At 43.0% G+C, this 16,497-nt stretch overlaps 1 long non-coding RNA gene across 2 annotated transcripts; it reads left to right on the forward strand.

Annotated features, from left to right (window-relative positions):
• The first annotated feature begins 39 nt into the window (after nt 1-39).
• LOC131399710 (uncharacterized) lies at nt 40-15,869 on the forward strand. 2 transcript variants are annotated; one of them, XR_009217196.1, is made up of 4 exons: nt 40-176; nt 1,242-1,497; nt 6,650-6,856; nt 15,560-15,869. It is a non-coding gene; the product is annotated as an uncharacterized LOC131399710 (long non-coding RNA). The 2 variants fall into 2 exon arrangements; XR_009217197.1 differs by lacking the exon at nt 15,560-15,869 and adding an exon at nt 13,324-13,908.
• The last annotated feature ends 628 nt before the right edge of the window (nt 15,870-16,497 follow it).

The following is a 16,497-nucleotide window of genomic DNA, read 5'->3' on the forward strand; positions in this document are numbered from 1 at the left end:
ACCGTCTGCGCTCGGCGCGCTCCCGCTGCCGGGCGGGGGGCGGGAGCGGGACCCCCAGTGGCTGCGCCGAGGCCGCCGGGCGCTGCCCCCGCGCTCCGGGTCACTGCGGTCCCCGGGGGATCCGGGCCCGGAACAGCCTTGGGGAGACGGGAGGGGACCCCGCCCGGCGGAGCAAGGTGAGGGCGCTCTCTGTCCCTGGAGATGCGGGGGTGGGGCGGGGGTAGCGGGGCGCACAGGTTCCTTCCTCCTGCCAACCCTGCGGGGACTTTGGGGATCCAGGCCTGGAGGGGAGGCAGGCAAAGGACCCACAGAGCGACCTCTCCGTCCTCCCTGCATTATATCCGGTATCTCTACCCGGCCCCGTGTGTGCCCGCCACCCGCACTCTGCTGATCCCCCCAGGCTTCCTAACCCCACCCTCTTCCCTACCGTCTGTCCGCCCAGTTTCCGCACCCTCCTCTCCTTCATACACAAACACACACATTCCCCCTCCACTGGTGTTTTGGTCCCCCACCCCCAACCGTGTTCCTGCGAGGAGCTGTTTGCCGTCTGCCCTTCGTAGGATGGAGGGGTCTATAGATGGTATGCTTGGTCAGAGTCTCCAGGCCCTCGCTCTGAGGAACAGAAACTGAGAAGGGGAAACCAGCTCTGTCTGTCGGGCGTGCTCCGGACCTACCCAGCAGGCCCATGCGCCACAGCAAACCCTGGTGGCACCCCTGAGAGCTGCCACACGTCAGTCATTATGGGGTGGAGTTCTTCATAAGTCTGGCTAAAATAAATAATAAAATAAAATAAAATAAAATACACGTACATGGCACCCGACGTCCAGTTTATTCTTCTGACTGTCCTTCCCCCTTTCCGGAACAGGAGCTTTTTGGTTATACATCAAACAAGCCTTGCAATGTTGGTGTTATCTACGTGTGGAGGAAGGCAAGGACCAGGGTTGTCACTTTTTCCCCCAATCTGTAAGAAATGCAGCTGGGAAATGTGCGAGCCAGGTGCCCTTTCTCTCTTCCTGTTGTGGGTCTGTCCGGCTGGTGTCTTCAGTCGTGAGGTGTGGGGTTGCAAGGTCATTCTTACACAGGCTTAGGAGCCTGCACGGCTGTTCACAGAACAGCGTGGATTTCCGCACTCAGTTTGAGCCTGTGCAGATCGCTTGCTAGATTCTCCTGTTAGACCAGGGACGGGGGTCCCAGAAGTTTGTTGACATTTCTTTCTGTGAGGAAGTGTCTTGCTCTTTCAGACCACGGCAGCTGGCTGGTTTGTGTATCAGCTGGGCCTGGGTTCCTTCTAAGAAATGCTTCTTGGGATAAGGAGCTGGAAGGCCTCCCTCTGCTGACCGGGTGGGAGGATCCTACAATGACTGTGAGCGTGGAATTTGGAAATCAGATGGCCTGGGTTCAAACCTAGTTTTGCCAATTCTGTGGGAAAATGACTTCATTCTTGAAGCCTCAGCTGCCTCGATTGTGAAGAGGATCATACCACCTGAGGGGGTTCCGGTAGGTGCTGAAATGGTATTACGCTAAGTGAAATAAGTCAGAGGGAGAGAGTCAAATACTGTATGATCTCACTATAAGTAGAAGATAAAAACAACAAACAATCACGTAGAGACAGAGATTGGATTGGTGGTTACCAGAGGGGAAGCGGGGAGGGAGGAGGGCAAAAGGGATGATTAGGCACATGTGTGTGGTGATGGATTGTAATTTATCTTTGGGTGGTGAACATGATGTAATCTATACAGAAATCAAAATATGATGATGTCCACCTGAAATTAAAAAAAAATTATATTTCCTAACTTAACTTTCACATATTTTATTAAATAGCGAGTAAAGGAAATAAAAAAATGAAATAGGAAAATGCAAATAAAACAGCACATTGCAGAGCATAAAATAAGCATGGAAAGAGAGGTAGCTTCTATAGTTCATTCTCAACACCTTGGGATGTAAAATATTTGTGGGATCTCTCTGACCAATAGTTTAACTGAACTGCAGTCAGAATAGATTTACTCACTTGTATATAAACAGATAAACGAAGAATTGTGAGGGCCTTCTGATGGCAAGGAGTACAGGAGTAAGGCCCTCTGAGGAGTTTGTAGAGGACATTGTTCTCAAGTCACTTGACTCCAGTTGAGGGGATTAGACGGGCCCCTAATTATCAATAACACCAAGTAGAAAATGGCAAGGCTATAAGGGAATGTAGACGAGGTGCTGCGGGAATTCAGAGGAGGGAGGGATTATAATCTAGCTGGGGGAAGTCAGAGAAGACTTTCCAGGTGAGGGCCCTGTGGTACACATCTCTGTAATCTTACTATTTCGACCAAAGGACCCATATAACTATATTGACATGAAAATTTTGGACTGAAAAGATCCGCATTCTATAGTGCAAAAATTGTGAACATGTCTGAGGTGGTTCAAGTTCAACACGTGTTCTCTTGTGATACGGATATGAAATCAGTATCCATTCGAAAAGAGACTCTGGTTAGGCTTTCCCCAGAGGACAGCTGTCCATTTGTCCAGTGGTCTGTGCTTTTACATACTTTTTTTTTTTTTTTGCATCCTTTTACAAACTTTCCTAGTTTGGAAAGAAGGGAAGGGCAGTGGAAAAAGGAACAAGAGAGAAGCAGTGCTGGTCTTTTGTCTGTAGAAAGTCTGCCTGACAGCCGGGTGCCAAGACAATTGACTCATGTTCTCAGGGAATGTTGTCCTGCTTTTGAGAACAATGAGAACTCTTGTTTTATTCTCTTTCTCCTCTCCTGTTCTAACTCATTCTCCATCTTCTTTCCTGTCATTTGCCATACTACTCACTCTTTTGTGCATTCATCCAACAAATATTCATTGAGTTGCTAGTCTCAGAACTTAGGTGCTGCTCTGAGGTAGGAAGATGAAGAAAGTGGGACTCCTTGTTCAAACCATCCTAGTAAGAAAGACCAGGAGTGCCCAGGAGTTGCTTTCCCACAGGATATAGGGAGTGATGTCCCTATGAAACGCCTGAAAGTTTGGCTTTTCCCTATATTTCTTCTATTTCTATGTGTGTTTCTACATACTGTTAGGAGCAAAGTTTGCCCCACTCCTTTGATTTTATATGGTGCTTCTTCATGCTTCTAGCTTTTCTTCAAAAGTTAGGAGCTTTGCTTATATCTAAAAGCACTTTTAAATTTCAGTATAAAAAATGATTCTTCTCTGATTGAATTGCATTAGAGGCATAAAAGGAAATGAGGGCAGAGTTGGGAAAATTGGTTGTAAACACATTCTGAAACAATAACACAGAAGTATAATTTGGTTGGGTTGTAGAGGGAAGAATAAGTTCTGTTTTTCCCTCTGTTCCCTCCTTCTGGAGGCTTCCAATCATGGCTAATTTTATAGGTGGACCACTATCTACATGGAATGTTCTGACAGGATTTGAAGAACAAGAGAAAAGCCCAGTCTAAAAATATTTCTCCCTTTGATTCCTGAAATCTCAAGATACGCAATTTAACTTTCTGTCTTAATTATTGCTTGCTTTTGTCCTAATTTTTTGGAAAATGATATATACATATTGTATATGATCCCCTACAGAAATCACAAAAGGATTGTATTTGTACAATGGAGGTGTCTGGGAGGGAGAAAGGGCCTGCGCTGGAATAAGCAGATGGCTAACACCTCACCAGCCACTTGTCTGCCCTGGTTTATCTCCTCAGGCCAATTTTCCAGGCTCCAAAAGCAAATTGTCGGTTGTCCATTTCTGGCCTTTCTCCAAGATGATAACTTATTTGTAGTGGCAGAGAGTGCTAAGAATCACTTTTGATTACTGAAAGGCCACTTGGCTCTGGGTCTTATGTATGTAACTTTATATAGGAAACAAAAAGAATGGGTGTCGTCCTAACTGCTGTCTGGAATCACCCACTGGTTAATCTGGAATCAGAACTATGAATTAAAGTTAATACAACACCACAGAGAGACGCTGACAACCAGGGCTGCTTCTCTCCCCTCTATCATATAAATTGACCTTGCTGTTAATGACCCAGCTGTAATGGTGACCGAGGGTGGCACCTTCTAGGGTAAGCAGAGAGCACGCACCCCTGCTTATGTGATGATAACTTGGTTCAGTTTTGGCCGTAGGCCTGCATGTTTTCAAGCTTTGGGAAAAATAATCTATTCAAATAGCAAGCCAAGAAACACTTCCAATACAATCTAGAGCAGTGGTCTCCAAATAGGCTCCCCTACAGATGGTCAAGACATTTTTGGGAGGAAAAGAAGACACTAGAACTTATATTTTTATTAATTTTTAATCTTCTTTAAATGTTCAGTGTATTTTATAATATATACAATATGTTGGTATAGCAGTACGTGCATATTATTTATAGATTGGAGATGCGTGTTCACCAATATCTTATTGATCGGGATGCATGGTCAAAAAGGTTTGCAGACCGCTAATCCGTAACTAGATGGATAAATTACAGTTATAGATCTATCTTCAAAACTACCAAGGAATCAGTAAAACCTTGAGATATTTAGGATTTTCACGTCCTGCATTTAAGAAATGTGGGCCGTAGCTGTGTCCTGCTTGGACACAGAGTCCCCTCCACTTTTCCTCCTAGCTCCTTCCCTGTGGCTGAGCAGACTCTCCTAGGCCCAAGTTCTCAGTCACAACTGAGGCTCTGTGCTTCCTCTTCTTTCTCAGGAGTCTACCACCATTTCTTTTCTTTACCCTCCTCTTCCTCTTGGGTCAAGACATCTTCAAATTGCCCTGCACCCAGATGGACTCCTTTCCTAGCCTTTTAATTCCACTGCTTTCCAATGGAATATGTATCCACAATTTTGCTTGGGTGTGTACACTATTCTCAGCCATTTGTCTCAGTGGAATATCATCATTTACCCCTCTCCCATGTCCTGAGAGAATTGTCTAGTCCATTCTGTCCCTAGAAAGTTATGGAAATCTTCATGACCTGCTTCTAGCCTAACACCTTTAATCTGCATTACCAGTGCCAGAAAGTCACCCAATTCTTGTAAAGTTGGCTGAATCTGCAGTCTGGTTGGGGGGTGAGGGGGAATGCCTTTCAAGAAAATCCAGGTAGCTCCGATGAATTGCACTGCAGATTAAAACCTAAGAGCTCCATAAAGGAGACCATTTTGTTATTTGAAGAAAATTAATTGATACCAGCTGGTAGTGAAAGATTCTGTTTATTCTTTAGAAAGCCAAGGAGCTATGGTAGTCAACAAATAGGGTTTAATAGCAAAAAGTTAATCCCAGGAAAAGATATTACTTAGGAAACAAGAATGCAAAACAAGGCATGTAGAAGGTCTAGAAGGAGGAGCCCAGAACTGCTGCCTCTCTGTTCCCACCTCTTAGACAGTGTCGGCTTGGAGAACTGCCTTCAGGTGAAGAGCCCAGGGTGATTCCTGAGAATTAAGTCAGGAGGGCCAAGAGGAGACCCCCTAACCTTTCCAGAACCCAATGCTCCATCCAGCTCCAACTGTTGGGTGTTTCCTCATTGTCTGCATCTCACGCACACCCAAATGCATTTCATCACACATTAGTCTCTGTTAATCTTGACCCAGTGGAAGTCTTACCTTCCCTGCACTCCTGTGACCTGAGACTCGTTTATAAACAGGGTGCTTGAACGTTTGCTCAGGCTACCACTTCTTTTGTGACGATGGCTGTTGCATTGATATCACGCTGGCTTGAGATGGAGTGCAGCAGTGTCCTGATGGGTCTGATGAAGCTTTCTGTCAACACTGTGAGTCAGCTATATCACATTTTCAGGCCAGGGGGTGAAGGGATGTCTGTATTCTCATAATACAATGCAAACTCGAAAGTGTTCTTTTTCTGCCCTGTTTCAGGTATAACTTTATGTGAACAGGCTGTGCCGTAAATTAAATGAGACTAGAGTCTCTAGTCCAAGTGATGAATGTCAAATTTTTTATATTGCTTAATTTTCCAAAAACTGCTTTCAATTTTCCAGAAGATTCTTCCCCACCCTAAAAATGCTGTATAGCATATGCTCTTTTAAAAACTGAAGAGAGTTAACACTTTGTTTTGATAATTTTTTTAGAAAATTTATGACATACTAGAGCGTGGCTCAGTCAGCGCTATAAATCGGTCTTATAATGTCATGTTCATAAACGTCACCGCAAGGAAGAAGAGAAGCTGCAGAAAGTTCTCATAAAGTTGTGGTTTGAAGAAGGAAGAAGAGTCTCAAAGCCTTAGGTTTCAGTTTTGTCTTTGTCAAATATGTGTGACATTTAGAAAGTTAATTACTGGAAGAAGAGAGAACATATTACTCATTTGAAAACAAGAGAGAAGCTTTTGTGGAGCTCTGATGTGTCTTAGAAGGATATGTTATCATTTCCATATATTCAAGACTTTCAGGGCCGGGCCAGGGCTTAGCGGTTAAGTGCGCGCGCTCTGCTTCTGGCGGCCCGGGTTTGGATCCCAGGCGCGCCCCGAGGCACCGCTTCTCCAGCCATGCTGAGGCCGCGTCCCACGTACAGCAATTAGAAAGATGTGCAGCTATGACATACAACTATCTACTGGGGCTTTGGGGGAAAAAATATATAAATAAATAAAATTATAAAAAAATAAAAAGACTTTCAATCTACTGTGAATTTAGTGGTTTTACTTAAAGTTCAGAAAAGAAACCCAACAACTAACAGTAGTTATTCCACGCTTCAGTGAGCCTTGACTGGAAGATGGGGACCCCCACAGCAACTGCCCAGCCTAGAACCCCGGGACCGAGTGAAGATGTCAGAGGGGGCTCCTTGTTGGAGAAGTCCCAGAAAGACACTGCCCCAGACCAGCCCCCTGCATTATCAAACATGGAGAAGAGGAGTCATTCTGCCTTCTGGGGACCAGAGAGTCAGATTGATCCTGTGATGCCAGGTAAGGACTCGAGGCAGGTTCTCCATAAAGAGCCTCATTTTCTATAATGAGACTTCGCTCAAAATTAAGATTATATTTGAAGAATGTTAAGGAAATATCTTAAAAGAAAGAAAAGAGTTAATGTGAAGAATTGGGACAAAAAGAAAAAAAAACACACCTGAAGTTTGCACTGATTAGTTATGGTAAGGAACACCTACTTAACACATTCCTACATTTCTATATCTGTGTACACATACTCCAGAGATACCAACGCATTTATTTGTAAATAAATTAGAGTTAGGAAGTTTTAACACCTATGTTATGGAAACTAACGTCCTAAGTCTTAAATTTTAGATTCTTTTGAGATGAAGCAGCATATTCCCTACGTATTCATGTAAGTCTTCTTCACACTGAGTGAGTGAATGTAAAGAAACTATGACGTCATGTTGACATGGTCGCATGTGCTAGTAATCCAGTGTTATGCCTCCAATTTAACTAAATCTGTAGCTTTTTCTTTCTTTAATAAAGCTACAAAGATTTTTAAATATATTCACACTGCAGCAACATTACAGGATTCTATCATTTTAAATGTCTTCTTTACAGATTTATGTTTGCATGATTGTGTGACATCTGAGACAGAAATATAGATGATCACATTTCCGTATGATCTGTGAATGTCTGTTCAGTACTCAAACTCTGCACACATTGTACTGACATAATCTGTCACTCTTTTAATAACTTCTTTAAGACAATTTTTTGTTCACTGCAGAAGATACAAATAATTAAAAAGAAAAATGACTTGGGCCAGCCCTGGTGGGCCAGCGGTTAAGTTCGGCACACTCTGCTTCAGGGTCCCAGGTTCAGGTGCCAGGCACGGACCCACACCACTGGTCTGTCGGTGGCCACGCTGTGGCGGCGGCTCACATACAGAAAGAGGAACATTGGTGGCAGATGTCAGCTGAAGGCAAAGCTTCCTCAGCAAATAGATAGATAGATAGATAGATAGATAGATAGATAGATAGATAGATAAATACAGTGATCTTTTAGGGGAAAAAAAAAGAAAAATGACATTCAATACCACCCTTTATTGAAAACAACTTTTAATATTTTGGTATATTTCCTTCCCATCTTTTGTGTATCTACTTAGTGGATGTTAAGTGCCTCCATACAAATATGTCCACGGAATATTCCATGAAGGGCTTTTCTTTCCGACAGTGGAGGTTCAGGGCACTTCAGACGCTTTGGTCTATTCCTTGTTGGTGCTGCCACCTACTGGTCAACTTCATCACTCCATCCGTCTTGGGATTTGTTTTACTCCGTTTTCTCCCTATGGAAGGTTGTATGGAGAAGACAGCCAGTCACCCAAGACACAGTCAAGGGAGGCTAGGTATTTTTAGCAGGAGAGATGAAGAGTTGAGGAGAGAACTGAGTTCTTGGAGGCCAGGGTGGAGAACTCTTGCTCCGTCGCTGTGGTGCAGAGGCTCACATGGGCTTGAATGGATTAGCTGAAGGAGACCACAGGCCAGGTCTCCTTAACTAGGTTCTAGTCTTGGCTCTGCCTTCAGAACCTTGAGTAAGCTGCTCATATCTCTCGACCTCAGTCTCCTCATCAGTTCATAAGGGATTTCACCAGATGACCTCTAGGCCCCGTCTAGCACTGGAGTCTGTTTCAGGAATGACAAATAGCCTGACGCTCATGCAGCCCTCCATCAGCCCTGTCTGTGCTGGATACTGCTTAGTGATCCCAGCGCTGGCTCCTGGGGAGGGAGGACTCAGCCTCAGATTCCTTTTGAAAATAATGCTCCAGGCTGCCCCACCAGGTGATGGGGGTTGGCACCCAACTTGAAGTACACTTGCAATCTCTGTTTTTGTCCTTTTTGATAATAAGCCTTTGACATGGGCTGTGAAGATGTAAGGAATGGAGTTCCATAGATGCAGAGAGAGTAAATGTCCAGTTATTATTTATAATATATATTATTTTTTCCCAATTATTAAGGTAATACATATTTACTGCAGAAAATTTGGGAATACAGAAAAATATAAAGAAGAAAATGAAAATCATCTAGCTAAACTCACCATTAACAATTTGTTGCATTTTCTTCTGGTTACTTTTATTTGTACACATACATGCACACATTTTTTCACTCTTAACCAAATTAGGATAATAGTATTTTTACAAAACTTTTATTTTTCACACTTATGAGCATTTTCGTGTTATTAAGTATCCATCACAACCACAATTTTTGAAAGTTCAAGGTGAAGAGAGTGGGAAGAGAAGCTAGAACTTTGAACATGTCAGAAAGGCCCTCAGAGCATGTGGTGTCTGTTTAGACAGCAGCCGTCCCCTCCCTCCCCCTCTGTTGTCCCTAAGACACCAGACTAGAACCCCCAGCCTCTGATTTCAAGTGAGCTGAAATTATGTTCTACCCAGCATAACATAAATAGACTGAAAATGCATGATTATTCATGCCCTGTGCCTGCGTGTTACAAGGATCATCAGCTAGTACAGTAACTGTGGAGAGAAGTTCAATTTTCTGTTCCTCCTCCCCCACAGACATGTTGTGAGGATAAATAAGGCTTAATTCAGTAAAGACATGCTAAAGAGATGTTAAGAGTAATACTAACAGTGTAGTACAGAGAGTAATGAGATGCAGTTTTTCACCTATCGCAGCGACAAAGGTGAAAAATTATAATAATCAATGTGTATAAGAATATAGAGAAACAAGTCTCCTGCACTTTTGATGGGATTAAATTAGTACAGTCTTCCAGAGGGCAGTTTCTGAAGCCTTAAAACTGTGTGTGCCTTGACCCAATTATCCTACTCTTGGGAATTTATCCCAAGCGTGTTACTAAGGATAGTATTAAGGGCGTGCACAGATATTTGGTCACATCAGTGAGTACCCACTCCGTGCACTCAAGCCCTCGGTGGGGAGAGCACAGGGCCACATGGTGCCGGTGTTCTCTCCAATGCAGCAGCACAATGCCGGGTTGTTGCTGGATGTGGCTGCAGCTGTAGGGCCTGTTCTCTGTGTGGTCCAAGTCTGACATTAACAAGGCTGTCCTCTTGTATCTAACCCAGCTAAAGGAAAGAAATCTGGGTTCCAGCACTGCTGGGTGCTAGAAAAGTGGTGTTGTATCCACAGTCACATGGAATCCGTGTTTTGTAAACTTGAGAATTCACGTCCAGCCCAGCAGGTCAGCACATTCTTTAAGGGTCTGGATTGAAGAATGGCCTTGGGAGAATGCAGGATTTCTGTTTGGAGAGTGGGGTTCTGCCTGCACTTTCTCGGATTCCCCTGCTAAATATGCCAAAGCCTGGCTGGTTAGCGTCTCTCCGGAGGTAACTAGAGTGAGCAACTGCGACCTTTGCATTTTTATGGAAGGTATTCAGAGAGGACAGCCTTATAAAGACTATTTCAAAGGGTTTTTTCACATGCTCTGTATTTCATCTTTTCATTATTTTGGGCTGTCTCTTTCCTTATTGAGAAACCATTTCGAAACTATAAAACAACATTTCTGGGCAGGTCGTTTGAATGTGTTGAAGCCTGACCAGCAGCTCAGATGAGTAGCCTGCTATGCTCCAACACGGTGGCAGGAATCAACCAGACTCTCAAATGGATGGAAGATCCAGTTAAGGGAAATTCACTTATCACAAATGAAAATAATCAGATGATTATTTGCACAAACTTATTTTGAAGGGAGTAGGTCCTCTTTCATTGACCTACTCACTTCCTTGGAAAATGCCATTTAATCAGCTACAGTCAGGATCTGCTTTGGCACACCCCACTATTCTGGGCACTTAGAGAAACATGGGTCTTGGAAAAGGCATCCTCTACCTTCTACATGGTTTCATTCTGAAACTGATGGTCATTGTTCTGGGGATTACACAATTTTTATTATTCAAAATCTATAGATGGTTTATACAGTAGATTCTATCTTGTAACATCTGATCCACTTGGGTCAGTCCCAAGGAACCACTTGGTTTTAAACCAAATGACATAGTTCAATTTATCTAGAAGTTAGTTGAATAGCTCCAACATTCTGATAGGATTAAAAATTACCCTCTGTCGAAATACAAATATATTCATAAACAGTAATATTTTTCTTAGCCTGCCTTCACCAATGAACTTAGAACTCCTTTTAAGTAATCTTAGACAAGTTGTAGAGGGTTTTTCAAGGCTAAATAGTACAAACAATTGAAAATGAGCAAAGAGAATTTCAGTAAGGTATTATGTCTATAATGAGGGCTTAATAACATTCACAGTATCAGCAGACATTCAGACCAACTGCCATTGGCTAGCTGAGATCTCGTCCTTGTACAATCCAGAACATTTCCTGAAGAGAGCTCCCTCTTACCTACTCTGCAGACATGCAGTGTGGTCCACCAGTGAACAGTGAGAAAGGACAACTCTGTTGTCTAGGTTAGTTGGCTGGTGGTCACAGGCAGCTATAGAGCATTCTGAAGTCAGGCCCCTATGATAGCCACTTTCCCAGCTGGTATTCCCAACTTCCTTCCAGAACATGCCTGCATATTCTATGATGACTGAAAATGAAATGAAAACAATTTCCACCCAGCCTCCAACTCCCTCTGTGAATGCATAGCTAAGTGTGATAAACATAACACAATAGGCCATTCAGAAGAGGGAAAAAGTAATTTTATAAGACATTAGCTCTTCTAAAAAGATCATTACCAAAATGAATTGTTTGCAAAAACAAATCATATAATCATCTTATTTTGTTTTGACTTGCTGTTCTGGTGAGAGCCTGTGATGGGATGTGTGGAAGTGAGGTAGGGCAAGTCCCCTAGGAAATTGTAGAGTCCATGGCCGTTGTGTCTTCTTAAGTCTCCTGTGCACACTGCCCTCTCCATGAGACCTGATCTCTCCCACTCCCTACATCACTGGCTTCCTCTCCCCAGGATTGAGGGCATTTAAGAAAATACTCCTCAAATTTGACAGCTGAAGATTCAGAGTGAACTTACATAGTTTTTTTAAATGAACTCCCCTTAAGGCAAGGTCCCTTTTCCAAGCACAATTAACTTATTTCTCTACTGCATCCTTCATAAAGCTCTGTCCCAGACCTTCATAGGGAAATATTTAAATTTGTCATTTTCCCTAGATATGTTAATTTGCCTAGATATGAGTAAATACATATGGTGTTGACTATGGTTCTTGGAACGGTGACTTTGAGAGCAGTATGGTTCAGTAGAACAGTGCCTGTGGTGGATCAGTCCTGGGTTCTAATCCCAGCACCACCAGTTACTAGCCACCAGGGAATGAACTTCTCTGAGCTGCATTTCCTTACCTGTCAGAGGAAAATATCTTCTCACAGTGTTGCTACAAGGATTGCGTGAGATATTGTATGTACACATAACTTATGTCTCTCAGCAACTGTTGGCACTACCTGAAATTTTGCTAGAACATTCAAGCCCAGTGGTATTCTCTAGGGAACCAGGGTCAGAGAGCTACAAGCCTATAAGACAGTTAATTCAAATAAGAACTAGAAACCTGCAGTGGTGGCCCCAGTACTGAGTTCCTCTTCAGAATTGAGAGAAACAATCTCTTATCTTCATCAGAAAGAGATGGAGGGGAATTGTAAATGTGGTTATTTTGTATTTTTCCATTTTTGAGTGAAAGACAAACCAACTAATCCTCTGAAAAGAAGTGGAGGTTGGGAAATTTTGGTGTTTTGTTTTTATCCCTGGGTCATTATTTTTAAAAGTAGGACATGAATTCCCAGCCATGTTATCTTCCAAATTTATTACTGGAGAGTACTCCCTGAGTGCGCATCACTGTTATAGCAACCTGATGATGTGTAGAAATCATTATTCCCATTTTATAGGTGAAGACATCGGGGCACAGAGAGGTTAAGAACTTAGACAAGGTCACATAGCTAGTAAGTGATGGAGCCAGGATTTAACTTTGCAGTCTAATAGCAGGCACAGCGGGATGATGGCTTATGCAGGAAACCTCACTGTGTGCTCAAGGACCTTCTCTCTTAGCTACAGAGGCAGGAGCAGCTACAGCTCCCCTGACCTGCCTATATGGTACTGTAGGGCATTAGAAGCTCAGAAGGAAACGCTCCATGAACACTGGAGCAATCGAGGTTGGCTACTTGTAGGGCTGCATTATGACTTTAATGGCCCCTTCTTCCATATAAAAAAAATTGAATATTATATATATATGTATTTTTTTAGGAAGATGGGCCCTATGTTAACATCTGTTGCCAATCTTCCTCTTTTTTCCTTTTTCTCCTCAAAGCCCCACTACACAGTTGTGTCGCATAGTTGTAGGGTTGAAGCTCTTCTATACGGGACGCCACCTCAGCGTGATTTAGTATCAAACATAGGCTTGTGTCTATTGGAGAAATAAATCCTGTAAGTCCTTTCTCTAAGTCCATCCTAAAAAAATAAATAAGGCTTTATTTTCGTGTCTGTTTCCTGAATTTTCTGGTGTACCTTCAACATAGTTTCTCTGTATTTCCTGCAGACACTAGTTCCTCAGGGAAGAATAGAAAAAAGGAAAATTATATTTTTGAGTCCAGGAGTGATCAAGGAGAAGGGGAACAACCAGTGGCAGAAACAAGCAAATGTGTAACTTGGAGACTCAGTCAGAGGACTGCATAAACATTCACAGAGCCACACAGCCTCCAGTGGAGGATCAGAGATGAAGCTGTAGGAGTTCATGACAAGAGCTGTGAGCTGTGGTTCAGAAGCACCCGTGTGTTCTCCTCTCATCCATCGTGTCTCATCTTTGGGCTCTTGAACTAGTAACCCCCCATCTTTGGACTTCAGCTTCCTCCTTTATAAGTTGATTGGACTAGATAATCCCTCTAGTCCCTTCCAGGTGAAACATTCTATAGAAAGAGTAATACTCCTGGTGTAGTGGTTAGGAAGACAGGCTCCAGAATCAGGTGCCAAGTTTCGAGTCCTTGCTCCACCACTGAACTCTGTCACCTTGGGTGTAATCTTCTCTCTCTGGATCTCCATTTCCTCATTAGGAAGATGGAGATAAAACCTACATCTGCCTCACAGAGTTGTTAGGGAGAATAAATGGAACAATTGATATGAAGCATTTAGCACACCGCTTGGCTCAGATAATGAGCCAAATAAATGGTAGCTATTACGATTGAGTGATTTATGGTACCAGAGAAGTAAAAGTCTTAGAGCACCAGGTTCTCTCTCCAAGCGCTCTAGTGACAGAGACAGGAGACAGTAGGGATAGGGAAAGAGGGTAGGAGGTTAAGCGAATATTTAGTAAGTGAAGAAGAATACCATAATTCCATAATTGTGGTTGTTTTTAACCAGAAAGAAAACACTTTTGACATAGCCCTGTAAAAGCAGGTTGTAGTCCTAAATCCCACAAGCTAATTAGTAAAGGAAGATTTAAGAGAACAAAATATGATTCTTAAGTTATAGATCTAAACATTGAAAAACCTTTTTTTTTTTTACCTGAGAGTAGTCTTTGTAGTGTCTTGACAGTATTAAAGTATAACTTTTACACAATAGATGATTAAAATAATCCAGATATCAAGAACCTGGATGCTGCCCAGTCTGCAGGCCTGCTGGATTTACCCTGTCCCAAGATATTTAAATAAAAAAGCCCCATCCCCCATCGACCATACAAAGGGAAACCTGGCCTGCCCCTTGCCACATTGGCCGGTGCCCATTCTGTTACTGAGCAAGAGCTCACCACCCCATAGGCAGAGAAGCGAATATAGATACTGTGGCACATCGGTCTTTGAGAGCAGAAGCAGTTTATTATGTAATTGATTGGCAAAGAGACAGAAGGACAGGCTCTCAACTCTGTCTGTCCAATCCAGGGTATGGGGTAAGGTTTAAGGAATCCTAGAGGGCAGGCTGGTATGCAGAAGCACTGGCAGGATGAGTTTGAATTGGCAGATGAAAATTTTCTATTCTGGGCATGCTCCTGGCTGGCTGGCAACACCTGATAAACAGCTTTAACGTCCTGTTGTTGAGATGAGGTCAGTTTTGGGTGTTACCCGAAAAAGCACAGTAAACAAGGTGAAGTTGTGATGCAGATTTAAGACATTGCCTTCTCTACTGATGAGAGTTTCTAGAGACTTAGAGTCATCCACTTCTACTAGGTTTTCAGATCTTTGCCTATGTCTGCCTTTTTTTTTTTTTTTTTTTTTTTTTAATAATCATCAGCTCAAAGTAGCCCTCATGCCAAAGAGGCATATTTTGGGGTGGCAAATTCTGATCCGGGTCCTGTGGTTAAAATTCTAGTTGTTACAATTTATAATGTCACTCCCAGTCATGTGGACAGAATACCCAATTCATCCTCTTGGCTGCTTTCTCAGAAAACTATCATGATGTGTTTTAGAAAGGGTTGGAAAATTTTAGATCTCAATTTGCCCAAACTAATAACATTGAAGAAATTATGCCAACTAAGTATTGAAAAGTCTAGAATAATTTTCAGTATTCTAGCAAGTACTTTATGGGAGATTTCATTTTCCTTGTCATCAAGGCATTAAACAGGAATCAGATCTGACAGTTCAGCAACTTCGTATTGATACTGGCTTAACACAAGGTTGACATAAGGGAAGCCATAATGTAGAAAAGAAACCATACTGTAACTTTGAATGAACTGATTAACTAACCCAGCTGGATATGCAGCCTCCAGGAAATGTACATGCTCTGTAGAATTTAAGACCCCTCCCAGCTGCTCTAAGCTGATAACTTTGTTCTTTTGAATTCCTTAGGAATGTGATGACCCTCGAAAAGAGAGGCTATGCTGATAGCCATCATCAATGAGAACTGGAATAGGGTGTTGCTCTGGTCTCTGATGCATATTCAGTAAAAGAAAAGATTATCAGGAACTAAGACCAGATGTCTGCCCCCACTCAGAGATCAGATGGATGCCCCCACCCAGAGACCAGCTGCCTCCCCCACCCAGAGTCCAGTCCCCTATATAACTGGCCTATATTCTTTGTTCTGTAAGATGGTTCTTTTGGACATTTGTCAGCCATCTTCCCCATTGCTAGCAAGCTGTAATAAAACCCTTTCTCTCCTACCACCTAGCTTCTTGACTATTGGCATGTCTTGCTGCAGACTGATGACTCCCCTTGGGTGGTAACAGTGTCTGACTTGGCAAACAGAAAATTTGCCTTGATTTTATGTCTGCTTTATTGCTAGCACAGCTAAATCTGAGCCCCAGACTTGGGATTGGGATGTTACCCCCAATCCCAAGGAGGGGAAGCTCCCTTTCCTGTAACCAAAACACTGGTATTCATCTTTACACAAGTCACCAACGTGTGGAAGGGCAGCCTGGAACCACTGTCCTGTCCTGAACAAGCAGAACCAGGCTCGGTGTTGGGCTCCAGTTTGTAAGAAGTGGTTTGTGGTTTCGGTAGGGGTTGAGCAAAGTCTCTTTCTTTGCCCCATTTCTTTATAACATATCCAATTTATGTGGCTGGTCCAGCAGGATGCAGGGGGGAACTGACACGTTCAGGGCCCTGAACCCTTGCAAAACTTCTTCCCTCAGGGTGGCCATTAGGAGACTCTAGTAGCAACTAAGGCCCCAAACTGTCATCCTGGAGAAATTCAGCAGTGATTCCTGACTCCTCCAGAGGGGTTTGGTGTGTGTGGATTGTCTGAGCCAGCTCTAGAATCAAATTCTAGACCATTAGTTTATCACAGA

This window comes from Diceros bicornis, chromosome 39, assembly GCF_020826845.1.
Source record: "Diceros bicornis minor isolate mBicDic1 chromosome 39, mDicBic1.mat.cur, whole genome shotgun sequence".
NCBI lineage: Eukaryota > Metazoa > Chordata > Mammalia > Perissodactyla > Rhinocerotidae > Diceros > Diceros bicornis.